This window comes from Trichosurus vulpecula, chromosome 1, assembly GCF_011100635.1.
Source record: "Trichosurus vulpecula isolate mTriVul1 chromosome 1, mTriVul1.pri, whole genome shotgun sequence".
NCBI classification, from domain to species: domain Eukaryota; kingdom Metazoa; phylum Chordata; class Mammalia; order Diprotodontia; family Phalangeridae; genus Trichosurus; species Trichosurus vulpecula.
The window spans coordinates 58,917,977-58,929,805 of record NC_050573.1 but is presented as its reverse complement, the minus strand read 5'-3'; the positions used below and the strand labels follow the sequence as shown (position 1 = coordinate 58,929,805).

The 11,829-nt window shown below is 42.5% G+C and overlaps 1 pseudogene; it reads left to right on the top strand.

The window, feature by feature from the left end:
* The first annotated feature begins 302 nt into the window (after positions 1–302).
* On the top strand, positions 303–1,495 carry LOC118859089 (annotated as a pseudogene).
* The last annotated feature ends 10,334 nt before the right edge of the window (positions 1,496–11,829 follow it).

Sequence of the window (11,829 nt, the reverse complement as noted above, 5' to 3'; positions counted from 1 at the left end):
ACACATCCCTCCCCTGTTCAAAAGTTTTCAGTGACTCACTGTTGCCAGAAGGAGAGCTGCAACCTTCATAGCCTGGGCTTCAGGGTCCTTCATTATCTGGCTCCTTGGTTCCCAACCATTTGTCATTTGAGCCAGTATGGTCTCCTGACTTTTTCACCTCTGCACTTTTACTTTGTTCCGTCTCCCTGTCTTGCCTTTTCCACTTCATGCTTCAGTGATTAGCTCATGAACCTTACCCTGAGCTTTCCAATTTTTAGTCTCTGGCTCTGAGGAAATCCTATCCCATTCTTCCTCTGGCAGCCATGGTTGTTCCAGCATCCTCTATGAACAGCATCTTCTCATGGCAAACCAAGGAATATGCTCTTCAGAACTACTGAAAGAAGCTGCTCCAGTGGGAGGAGACTGGTGAGCACCTCCAAGAGTTAAGGGAACAATTTAAAGAGCTTGCCAAGCAATATGCAACGTCTCAAAATGATCTGAAGGCCTTACAAAGCGTTGGGCAGATTTCAAGTCAAGTGCTTAAACAATTAGTGGGAGAAAATTTATTAAAGCATCAAATGGATCAAAATATGTTGTTAGGTCATCAATGTCAGCTCAACAAAAGTAAGCTGAAGCCAGCTTACTGAAGAATTGCTCTGCCTATGACTACATTGTCATGAGATATTTTATCAGAAGAGCCTGATCTACTGGCTTGCAACATCTTGTGAGGCCCCTGGGAATGTTTCTTACTCTGAAACTGGAGGTCTGTCTGAACAAATCAGAGAACTGAAAGATAACAGAATTACCTCCTTTGTAAGCCCTGAGTTACTCCAGTGTGTAGAAACAATACCTCCAAAAGATTATTTGCTGTATGAACTACTAGGAACAGGAAATATAGTCTTAGCAAGAGCTGTTGCTGTCCAGCCGCATTGGAATTTTTTGAAGGTTGTATCTAGTTCTATTGTAGATAAGTGTATTGGTGAAAGTGCTCGTTTGATCAGAAAAATGATCCGTTATGTCAAGGATCATCAGCAGTGCATTATTTTCATGGATGAAATAGATATTATTGGTGACTTGTTTTTCTGAGGATACTGCAGTGGTTAGAGACATTCAGACAACTTTAATGGAGTTCCTGCATCAGATAGATGGATTTAATATTCTACACAGAGTAAAAATGATAATGGCTACATACAGACTAGACACACTGGGTCCTGCTTTGTTGGTCCAGGAAAATTAAATAGAAAAATATGTCGATTTACCAAACGAACGAACAAGATAACGCATACTAAAGATTCTTGCAGGTCTTATCACAAAACCTGGTGAAACAGATCATAAAGCAATTGTGGAGCTTTCAGATGGCTCAAATGGAGCAAAACTGAGAAATATTTGCCCTGAAGCAGGTACATCCGCTGTTTGTTTTGATCACAGTTTTATAGCACGGGAAGATTTCACAAAAGCTATCAAGAAAGTAATTCTAGGAAGCTGTAATCTAGCTGGACTACAAACTGTGATGTGAAAGATATTAGCATAATATAAAAATATAGTTGATGAAAATTTAAAAAATCCTATAACACTGTATTCAGTTCAGCAAGCCTACTTTGTGCCTGTAGCTCCAAGAAACTGTAGCATGTGCAGTGGCTTTGTTGTTGTTCAGTCATGTCTGACTCTTTGTGACCCCATTTGGGGTTTATTTGGCAAAGAAGCTGGAGTGGTTTGCCATTTCCTTCTCCAGCTTGTTTTTACAGATGAGAAAACTGAGATAAATAGGGTTAAGTGACTTGCCCAGGGTCACACATCTAGTAAGTGACTGAGGCCGGTTTTGAATTCAGGTCTTCCTGATTTCAGGCCTAGTGCTCTGTCCATTGCACCACCTAGCTGCCACAGCAGCCACAGCCTGGTAAACTGTCTTGCCAGACAGGCTAAACCAAGTTAAAGGTAACCAACAGGCCTCAATCCCATCACTGAATTAGGGGAAGTCAACCCCAAGAATGTAAAGACTTCCCCCAGTGGCATAAGCACCAGACCATGAAAGCGGCTAAAGCAGGCACTGTGTAGCACTTGGAGCTTAGTCAGCTGTCAAAGATGCCAAGGTCATCCATTGCATCCTGGGCCAACACCAGTCATCTTCACTTTTGTCCTGCCGCTGGACTTCAGTGACTCTGGAAGAGAGAGTGAGGCTGACAGCTGTGCCTCACATACGAGGCAAATCGTCACCCCGTGATGTCATTGGTTCTCTGGGAAAACAAAGAATGAACGACAGCTGTACTTGGCACCAAGGATACAAAGACAGAAGTAAAAATGGAGCCTCCCTTTTCAAGGGGAAATAGCACGCCCACAGATAGCCTCCTACTTAGGCCTCAGTATTTTAATCTCTGATTTTTCACTCATGGGTAGAGTCTTTCCTCTACGAGTGCAGATAGCAATCCCTACAGATGTTCTTTGTGATTCCTGTAAACCTCCATAGAAGATGTGCTCAACATGTGGGAGAGCATTGGTCATCTCTCTGACCACATGACTAGCCCATCTCCTTTTCTATTCTTCCTTTGAAGATATTTTCTTGCTTGAAATTATCATTAACAACATATTGCAGCCTGCTTACCCCCACCAGATGCCTTTCCTTTATCACTGGGTCACCAACAACTTTGATTCTTCTGAGATTATGAGGTTCCGTGTTCCATAGCCATGTAGCATTCCTGGAAGATTATTGGTGTTAGATAGACTTGTAAATAGTGAGCAGCTTGGGATCCTTAGAAGTGCTGAGTATTTTCCCCAGTATGATCCTGCCTGATTATCTATTCTGTTATGAGCCACATTCATTTTCTATCTGCGATATTTTTCCAAGGGTCATATATATGTGTATATACATGTGCACTAAAGCATTAATTATCTTTATGGGCTGCCTGTGCAGTTATAGGCCACAATCTGGGCAATGTAAATTTTAAAATTTCCTATTTCTTCTGTGACTAGCAAGCCCATGTCATTCAGATGAACCTGGATTTAATTGAGGACTTGATGCAATTAATTCGTTATCTTCTTTGAATGGGAACACTATGAGCACCTTACCATTGATACATATATATATAAAAGAATCAGTGTTACAGGTAGAGTGGAAGTGGAGGGAGGGGAGGAGGAAGAGGATGACAAGATCACAGTTTAAATGAAAAGGATATGAGGGGTTTAGAGGACTGTAAGCTTCATATAAATTAACAGTGTGATCCAGCAACCCAGAAAGCTCATGAGATCTGGGGCTGTGTTGAGAGCCATAGAACTCAAAAGAATGGAGGAGTTAATCATGCCGTGCTCTTCTCCTTATACCATGTCTGAAGCAGCGTGCACTATCCCAGGCACCACATTGTTCAAGGAACATTGACACACAAGATCATTGAAAGAATATTGAGCAGATTAATGAGAGAGGATTGACTAAAGTGGTAAACACATTCAAACCATTTTTCCAGCCCTGTGGCCCTCTTTTACAGTTAGGTTACTGAGGATCTGGTCAGAATTTCTCCATTTGATCTTTAGCACAGATTTTGGCACATAAACTGGAGTTATCATTGCGGTAACCTGTTTGCTTATGCAGTGTGCATGTGTGTGTATAACACACAGAGTATCTTGAACAGTATAAGTTGAGAAGACAAATTGTTGTGTCAAATAATTTCTTGCCTGTTTCATCTTTGTGATGAAACAAACTTCACCAGCTCCTTTACGTGTCTCTCCAAGAAGAACCATATTTCCCATTTGCAAAAATGTCTTCAGGTGTTCAAAGGCACTAGTGTAACCTTTGAGCTGTCTCTTGTATCTCTCACTCTTGCTGATCCTCTGAGTGTCAATGGCTATGGTTCTATTCCCTTTTAGTGTTTCAGGTCCTTAGGCTTATTAGAAAAAGGTGTATTCATTCATTCATAAAGTGCCTACTATGTCTCAGGCACTGTGCTAGCTACCGGGAATACGAAGACAAAAACAAAAGTCTCTGCCCTCAGGGAACTTACATGTGTGCCCAGATAAGTAAATACAAGATATATACTAAGTAAATATAAAGTGATTTCCAGAGGGCAAGGCCCTAAAAACTGAGGGAAACAGGATGGGGTTCTGTTAGGAGTAAGTGCTTGAGCTGAGCCTTGAAGAGGGATTCTGTGAGGCAGAAGAGGAGATGTATTCAGGATATGGGAGATACTGTGTGCAAAGTCACAAAAACAAGATGGGGTGCCATGTACAAGAAACAGCAAGTGAACCAGTTTGGCTAGAACATGGGGTACATGAAGAGGAGTAATATGAAGTCATCCTGGGAAAGCATACTGGAGCCAGATTGTGAAGGTTGCTACGTGCCCAACGGAAGAGTTTGTATTTTATCTTAGAAGCAAGAGGGAACCACTGTAGCTTCCTGAGCAAAGGGGTGACAGGTCAGATCTGACCTTCAAGAATATCAGTTTTGTAGCCATATGGAGGATGGTTTGGGGAGGAAAAAGACTGGAGGCAGAGAGATCAATTAACAGTGATTTTTAAAAAAAGTTTTATTGATACCTTTTGCTTTTCCATCGCAATCATTTCCTGATAGACCATGCAGTTTCTCCCTGATCCTTCAGTGAGCAAGTGAAGCACTATAACAAAAAAAGTTAAGCAAAACCAAGGGACCCAGCACATTGGGCAGGGTATATAATATTTCACATCCATAGTCCCCCACCTCTCCAATGAAAGGAGAAAGATACATTTCTTCCTGTCTTCACTGGGACATTCAGCTTCCTTTTTCTTTTTTTTTTCAATGTCATAGTTATTATATACATTGTCCACTTTGTATCAGTTCATACAACTCTTCCCATGCCTCTCTGAATTCTTCATCTTTTCAGTTTCGTATAGCATAATAATATTCCACTATATTCATATACCACAATTTAGGTGTATCACAGTTGATGGTTAACTCTCTCCTTTCTTTTTCTTCTCCTTTCTTTGTGGTATGCATAACTTAAAAAAATACATTCTAATGCCGTACTTTGTTTTGACATCACCGTTTATATAATCATTGTACGTATCGCTTTCCAAATTCTCCATACTTTCCATCAGTTCACCCTATGCTTCTCTGTATTCATCTGTTCTATTAAATTCATATACCACAGTTTATGAACCTTTCCTAATTGATGGTCATCTGTGTACTTTGTTTCCAGCTCTTTGTGCTATGCAGCACTTTTTGTGAGAGCAACAACTTGGAAACAAACCATATGCCCATCGATTGAGAATTGGCTGAGCAAATTGTGGCAGGTGAATGTAATGGAATCGTACTGTGTCACGAGAAACAGCAAATGGGAACATAGAGAACCATGAGAAGACATATAGACTGAACTGAGCTGAGCAAACTCCACAGAACTAAGAAAACAATACACTTAATGACTACAACAATATATATATAAAGAGGAAAAAAACCAGAACAGAACACTGTGACCTTATAACGACCGAGAGAGGAGTGGAGAAACAGCACTTCCTTCCTTTCATTCCAGAGGTGGGAGACATCTGCAGGGGAAGTAACGCATCGGCTGTCAGAGACGGCCGGCATATTGGCTTGCTTTTTGCTGTACTGCTTTTCTCTTTCTTTTTTCTTTGTTATAAGGGATACCTTATTGTGTGTATTCAAAAATGAAGGTGATATAAAGAACAAGATATTAATATAGATATTTTCAAATAGAAAAAAATGCTACTCCGAATGTAGGACTTTTCTTTTTGACTTTAAGCTGCCTGAGGCATATATGTTCCATAGTTGTATTTCTGGGTTAGAGGGCATGAAAAGTTGAATCACTTTTTCCTCACAATTCTAAATTGTTTTCCAGAATAATTGGACAAATTCAGGTTCTGTGTGAAGTATATTAGTGTTTCCTGAGCTCCTTGAGCATTGACTGTTTCCATCATCTGTCATCTTTGTTTATTTGCTGCATATGCAGTGAAACCTTAGAGATGTTTTCATTTACATTTCTTTTATTGGCGATTTGGTCATCTTTCCTGTGATTGTTCATGGTTTGTAATTCTTCCCTTGAAAACTGCTTCTATCCTTTGGCCATTTATCTCTTGGAGTGTGGCAGCTAATGTTTTTAAATGAGAAGAGGCTTGTATAACCATTGCTGCTGTGGAACCTTAGACCATTCTTTATAGTGTACCATGAATGCGCAGCGATCTATAGAAGCCAGTGGGAGGGAGAGGAGGAGTCAGACGGGTCTTCATGTTTGGGAAACATTTCTCAGTCCAGGATCACCATATGTATGGGTCGTTCCTGTGTTTTACCAGGGTTCCACCCTCCAGAAAGGAAGGAGGAGCGGAGCCTAGTTTGGGGTCTTCTGCCTTCTGCTCTTTCCACCAAACAATGCTTTCACTTTAACTTTCTGACCTTCAGATTCTTCACCGGTAAAATACGGATAATAATATAAGAGAAGCGTGTTAATCATCCTAAGATCCTAGTCAGAAGAAACTTGGGCTCAGATCCCACCTAGGATACTTAAGGTGTACAGTAAATAGAGAGCTGCACCTGGAGTCAGGAAGACCTGAGTTCAAATCCAGCCTTAGATACTAGCTGTGTGACCTTGGGCAAGTTATTTAATCTCTGCCTCAATTTCCTCGGAGTATAAAATGAGGATAATAGCAGCACCTACCTCCAGGGCAAATAGGATAATATTTGTAAAGTGCCTAGCACCTAGTAGGTGATACGTAAATGCTAGCCACTATTATTATTTTTATGTCGCTTAAGCTCTTGAGCCTCAGTTTCCTCATCTGTGAAATGGGGATAGTGCCACTTGGAGAACTTACCTTACATGTTTGCTTTAGAATTCAAATGTAAATTGCTTTGCAGATCTGAAAGCGCTATCAACATATAGCTATTGCTATCATTATTACTTATAATTCTCTAACTAAAACTGTAAAATGGAGCTGCTGAGGAAAGCATTTGGCAAGACTTACCGTGCTGCATGAAGGCGAGTTACGATAGCAGTTATTCCATGTACCAGGAGATAGGGGGTTAATCTCTTTCCTCCTGCTTGTGGTGTAGAGGTGACCCTACTTCTTGAAAGCTGACTCTTCCAGTAGAACACAAACTGAGAATAGACCCTGTGGCTTTCTGTATGTCTGCCGTATAGCCTAGCCAGCTTCGGAAAGGCCCATCGTTATCCTGGCACAGCAACTGTCAAAGACCATGCCAGCTCCTATGGTCACTGTGATCTGTACTATTGGAGGGCGCACCTACCCTTGGTGGAATCCCAGATCGTTATATTATTAACATATGGGATCCATCATGGCAGAATCAAGAGGCAAGCTTCAGAAAGTAGGCACCAAGCAGGACCACCCCCAGAATGATGGTATTGACCTCTCCAGGCTCTTTGACTCCTTCTAAAGGATTGCCCTGAGCAAGCACAAGACTCTGGAGCATGGTCAAGGCAGGACTTCACTTGAGTCAGGAACAAGGCACAGATTGAGTCCACAGAGTGGTTCCTGCTCCAGAATGTCTAAGGATAGAATATTTCCTGTAAGAATCAAAGATGTGTCTGTCCATCAGGCGGCTGTGTCTACTACTGTTTGGTTGTATGTTGAGTGTTAGATGCGCACTAGGTTAACTGCGGTTGCCCTCAGAGGAATCAATGGCTCAGACTCGGAGGAAATCTCAGAGGCCTTCCAGTCTATCCTGAGCCTGAATCCGGATACCCCCAAACAGCCACACTTCCCAGTTCTTTAATTTACTTATTTCCCATGACTTACAGCTAAACACACAGATGGTATCCCCTCGATTGTGCTGTCACCCTCAAGTACTCCTCTTCCATGTCTATGAACTCTGACGCTCCTTTATCTGATTGTAATAGTCTATGATTCCATTTTCCCTCTCCTTTACAATCCCTAATCCTGTTCTTCCTCACTGTGCCCTCCACTCTTTTTTCCTGGTTCCTTCCTGCACTGGCTAGACTCTCTTCCCTTCCTTATCTTGGAGCTTTGGTGAGCCAGTTCCACAGTATTACTGTCTTCTACTTTCATGCCCCCTGCCTCTTCAATCCATTGCAAATCAGGCCCTGCCTTGGTTTATGCCTGCTGTTTACTGCCTTCCTTCCTATTCCCATGCTGCTGAATGAAGCTGGAGGAAGTCGTGAAACACTGCTGACTGGGTCTACCATAGATGTATGTTACGTTATCTAACTGGACTGTCATTGAGACAAGGCAGGCCTTTTATACCTCCCTAACTGATTCCCTTCACAACACCTTTTCCAAACCTTTTCATCCCTCCTCAAACCTCCCATGGCTCACTCTCCCACCACCCTCTTGACTGACAACCTTGCCTCATACTTCACTGAAAAAATTGAAGCCATTTGCCGAGAGTGCCTTCTTCTTCCTTCCTTGTCTCATGTCACTGGGATGCCTTTCTCCAGTATCTCCTGTTTCACCCCTGTCTCACATAAGACGTGGATCAGATTCTTGCCAAGACAAACCCTTCCACGTGCACACGTGACCCCTCTCCATCCCATCTTCTCTAGTTGATTTCCCCTCTTGATAACCACTCTTACTAATCTTCACTCTCTTCCTGTCTACTGGCTGCTTTCCTGCTGCCTACAAACACACCTCATTTCCCCCACCCTTTAAAAACCTGTCACTTGGTCCTCTCATACCTGTTGACTATGGTCTTGTATCTCTTCATTTTCATGGCTAAACCTGAGGGGGCATCTTTCCTCTCACGCTCTTCCTAACTGTTCAGTCTGGCTTCCAACCTCATCATTCAGTTGAAACTGCTCTCTCCAAAATTACCAGTGATCTCTTAATTGCCTCGTTGTCAACCAATATTGCATTGAGTAATATCCTCTGCCTTCAAGCCATTATACTGAGCATTTCAAGGCAAGGGATGATCTAAAGTTGTGTTCAGCAGAGCATCTTCTTTGGCATATGCCTGGATAACTTCCAGGCCTGACATTCCGGGTTCTCTTTTCTAATATTGACATTCTTTGAATTATGTTCTAAGGTTTCTAGCCCTAAGAATCTGTGCTAAATAACGATGTCTCCATTTAAAGGGATGACAAGGACAGCAGAAAACCCACTATTTGTTTCTTGGATCAAGGGTAAGAATAGCATTAGAGGAAGAGGATCCTGCACAGCCAGCATTTTTGTATTGTGCAATTTGAAATCTTCCTAATGGGGAGTTTCCATTATATTTTCTAGGTTCCTATTTAGTTATTTTTAATGGTATAATTACACGTATTTTGAGGGCTAGGGAAGCACCTGATTGCTCAAAATTGGCTTCAGCGCTGTGATTTAACAAACAGGTATTTATTTGAATGTGTGTCAGGAGAACCATACCTAGCATAATATTGCTCCCACCAGTATTATTTATAATAATTAGCATTTACATTAATGCTTTAAAGTCGCAAGGTGCATTAGGAATATTATCTCATTTGCTAACACCACGAGGACTACATTATAACCAGACTCCACTTTTGTGGTAGGAAACTTCTCGCTGTTGCCATTTGGGCTCTTACGGAGATATAAATAAGAGTACCGATGGCAGAGGGCTGGTACTGGCGGTCATGGTGTTCATTCCCCATTGGCACTCTTCTTAGAGTTACCATATTGTTTGCTTTTGTGTGCCCTGCACTTAGTACCATGTTTTCACCTAACTGGTGAATGTTAGGTGGGCCATGTCCACAGTTGATGTTTTGTAAATTAGGACAGGGTCTGTGCTTTACCTAAACTTTGTCTCTCCCCTAGTGTCTAGCACAGGGCTCTGTACACAGTAGGTGCTCAATACAACCCCTGTGGGAGATGCAGCCTGGGAGCTGCTCCTGCAGGGACTGCAGCCATTGCTACTGAAGATCCACAAAAGAAGGTTCTTGTCACCAAAAGCCTTGGCCCTGTCAGATGGCTCAACATCAGAAATGAACATGGTTTTGTCAGTGGAAATGGCATTAGAGACGAGGTATCACCATCCCCTTTGTGAGGATCCTAAGGACTGGAAGACTTCTCCATCTGGTTTGCAAGGGGAATCTTCCCTATGTGTTATCTCTCCTATTAGACTGTGAGCTCCCAGAGGTCGAGTTTCCCATCTATATCCCTAGAATGTTGCACCTAATTAACACTTAATCAATGCCTTACTTATTCATTCAGTATGTTTGTGTTGAATTTTTTGATATTTATTGACTTGTAGTATGATAGAAAATACAATGGATGAGGATTTGTCGATCAGTTAACAAGCATTTATTAAGCACTTACTGTGTACCAGGCCAGTGGTAGGAACTAGGGATACAAATACAAAGAATGAAAGATTCCACGAGGAACTTACATCTTACTAGGGGAGATAACAAGGACACATGTAAGTATATACAAAACAAATAGAATAAATTCAGAGTAGTTAAACACAAGCTGGTGTGTTAATGCGGCTGGGTAGTCCAGTGGCTAGGGTGCCGGACCTGAATTCAAATTCTGTCCTAGATATTTAGTAGCCATGTGACTCTGGGCAAGTCACTTACCCTCTGCCTACCTCAGTTTCTCCAACTGGAAAATGAGGATCATAATAATAATTCCTACCTCCCAGGGCTGTTGGGAGGATCGAATGAGATAAACTCTAGAGAGCACTTTGTGAAACCTTCAAGTGCTCTATAAACGCTCATGATCATTATCATAGCTTGGGAGGAAAGGGGCCACCTGTCAAGGTGAAGAAGAGCTTTGGGATTCTTGGGCTACCTCTTGGATTCTATGAGATGACGTCAGAGGGTGTTCAGGCATAGTGGACAGGCAAAGGCTTGGAGATGAGAGAGGACAGCATGTCACATGTGAGGAACGTGAAGGGCCACTTTGGCTGAATTGCGAGTGTGGGAGGAGGATCCGTGTATAACGAGGATGTTGGTGCCGGATTGTGAAGGGTTTAAAATCTAAACAGAGGAATTTCTGTGATATCCTAGAAGCAATAGGAAGCCAGCATAGTTAACGGAAGAGAGGAGCGACATGGTCAGATCTGTGTTTAAGGAGGATTGTTTGGTCAGCAGTGTGGAGGGGGGTCTAGAGGGGGCAGAGACTTGAGCAAGGAGACAGGTAGGAAGCTGTTGGAAGAATCCAGGTGAGAAGTGACGAGGTCTGGACTTAGGTAATGGCTGAGGGGATTGCGGGGTGGGGGGTGTTGTCAAAGTGGAAATGGCAAGATTTAACACTGGCTGGGTATGTGGGGGAGGGTGAGAAAACAAAGATGATGCTGAGATTGTGGACCTGGGCAACTGGAAGGATGGTGGTGCCTTGGACAAAAATGTTGTTCAGTCTTGTCTGACTCTCCATGACCCCATTTGGGGTTTTCTTAGCAAAGATACTGGAGCCATTTGCCATTTCCTTCTCCAGCTCATTTTACAGATGAGGACACTGAGGCAAATGGGGTGAAGTGACTTGCCCTGGATCACACAGCTAGTAAGTTGAACTCAAGTCTTTCTGACTCCAGTACCGGGGCTCTAGTCACTGCACCACCGTGCTGCCTTTTGACAGAAATAAGGACTTCTTAAAAGAGGAGGGTTGGGTGGGGGAAGAGTTAATAATCGTAATCACGCAATGAGCTTTGTTTGGGTCATTCTGAGTTTGAGGTGCCTATGGGACATTCAGGTTGAAATATCCAGTCAATAATTGGTCATGTGGTCCTAATCTCAGAGGCGTAGGGATGCCACTTAAACCCATGGAAGCTGATAAGGTAAATGAGAGAGGGAAGAAAGAAAAGAGCCCAAGAGAAAAGGCTCAGAAATATCCAGAATTAGGGCTGGGATGTAGATGGGGAGGTAGCAATGGAGACTGAGAAGGAGCAGTCAGATAGGTAGGAGAACCAGGAGAGAAGAGGGTCAGAGGAACTCAGGAGAGGGTGGCCAGCACTGCCAC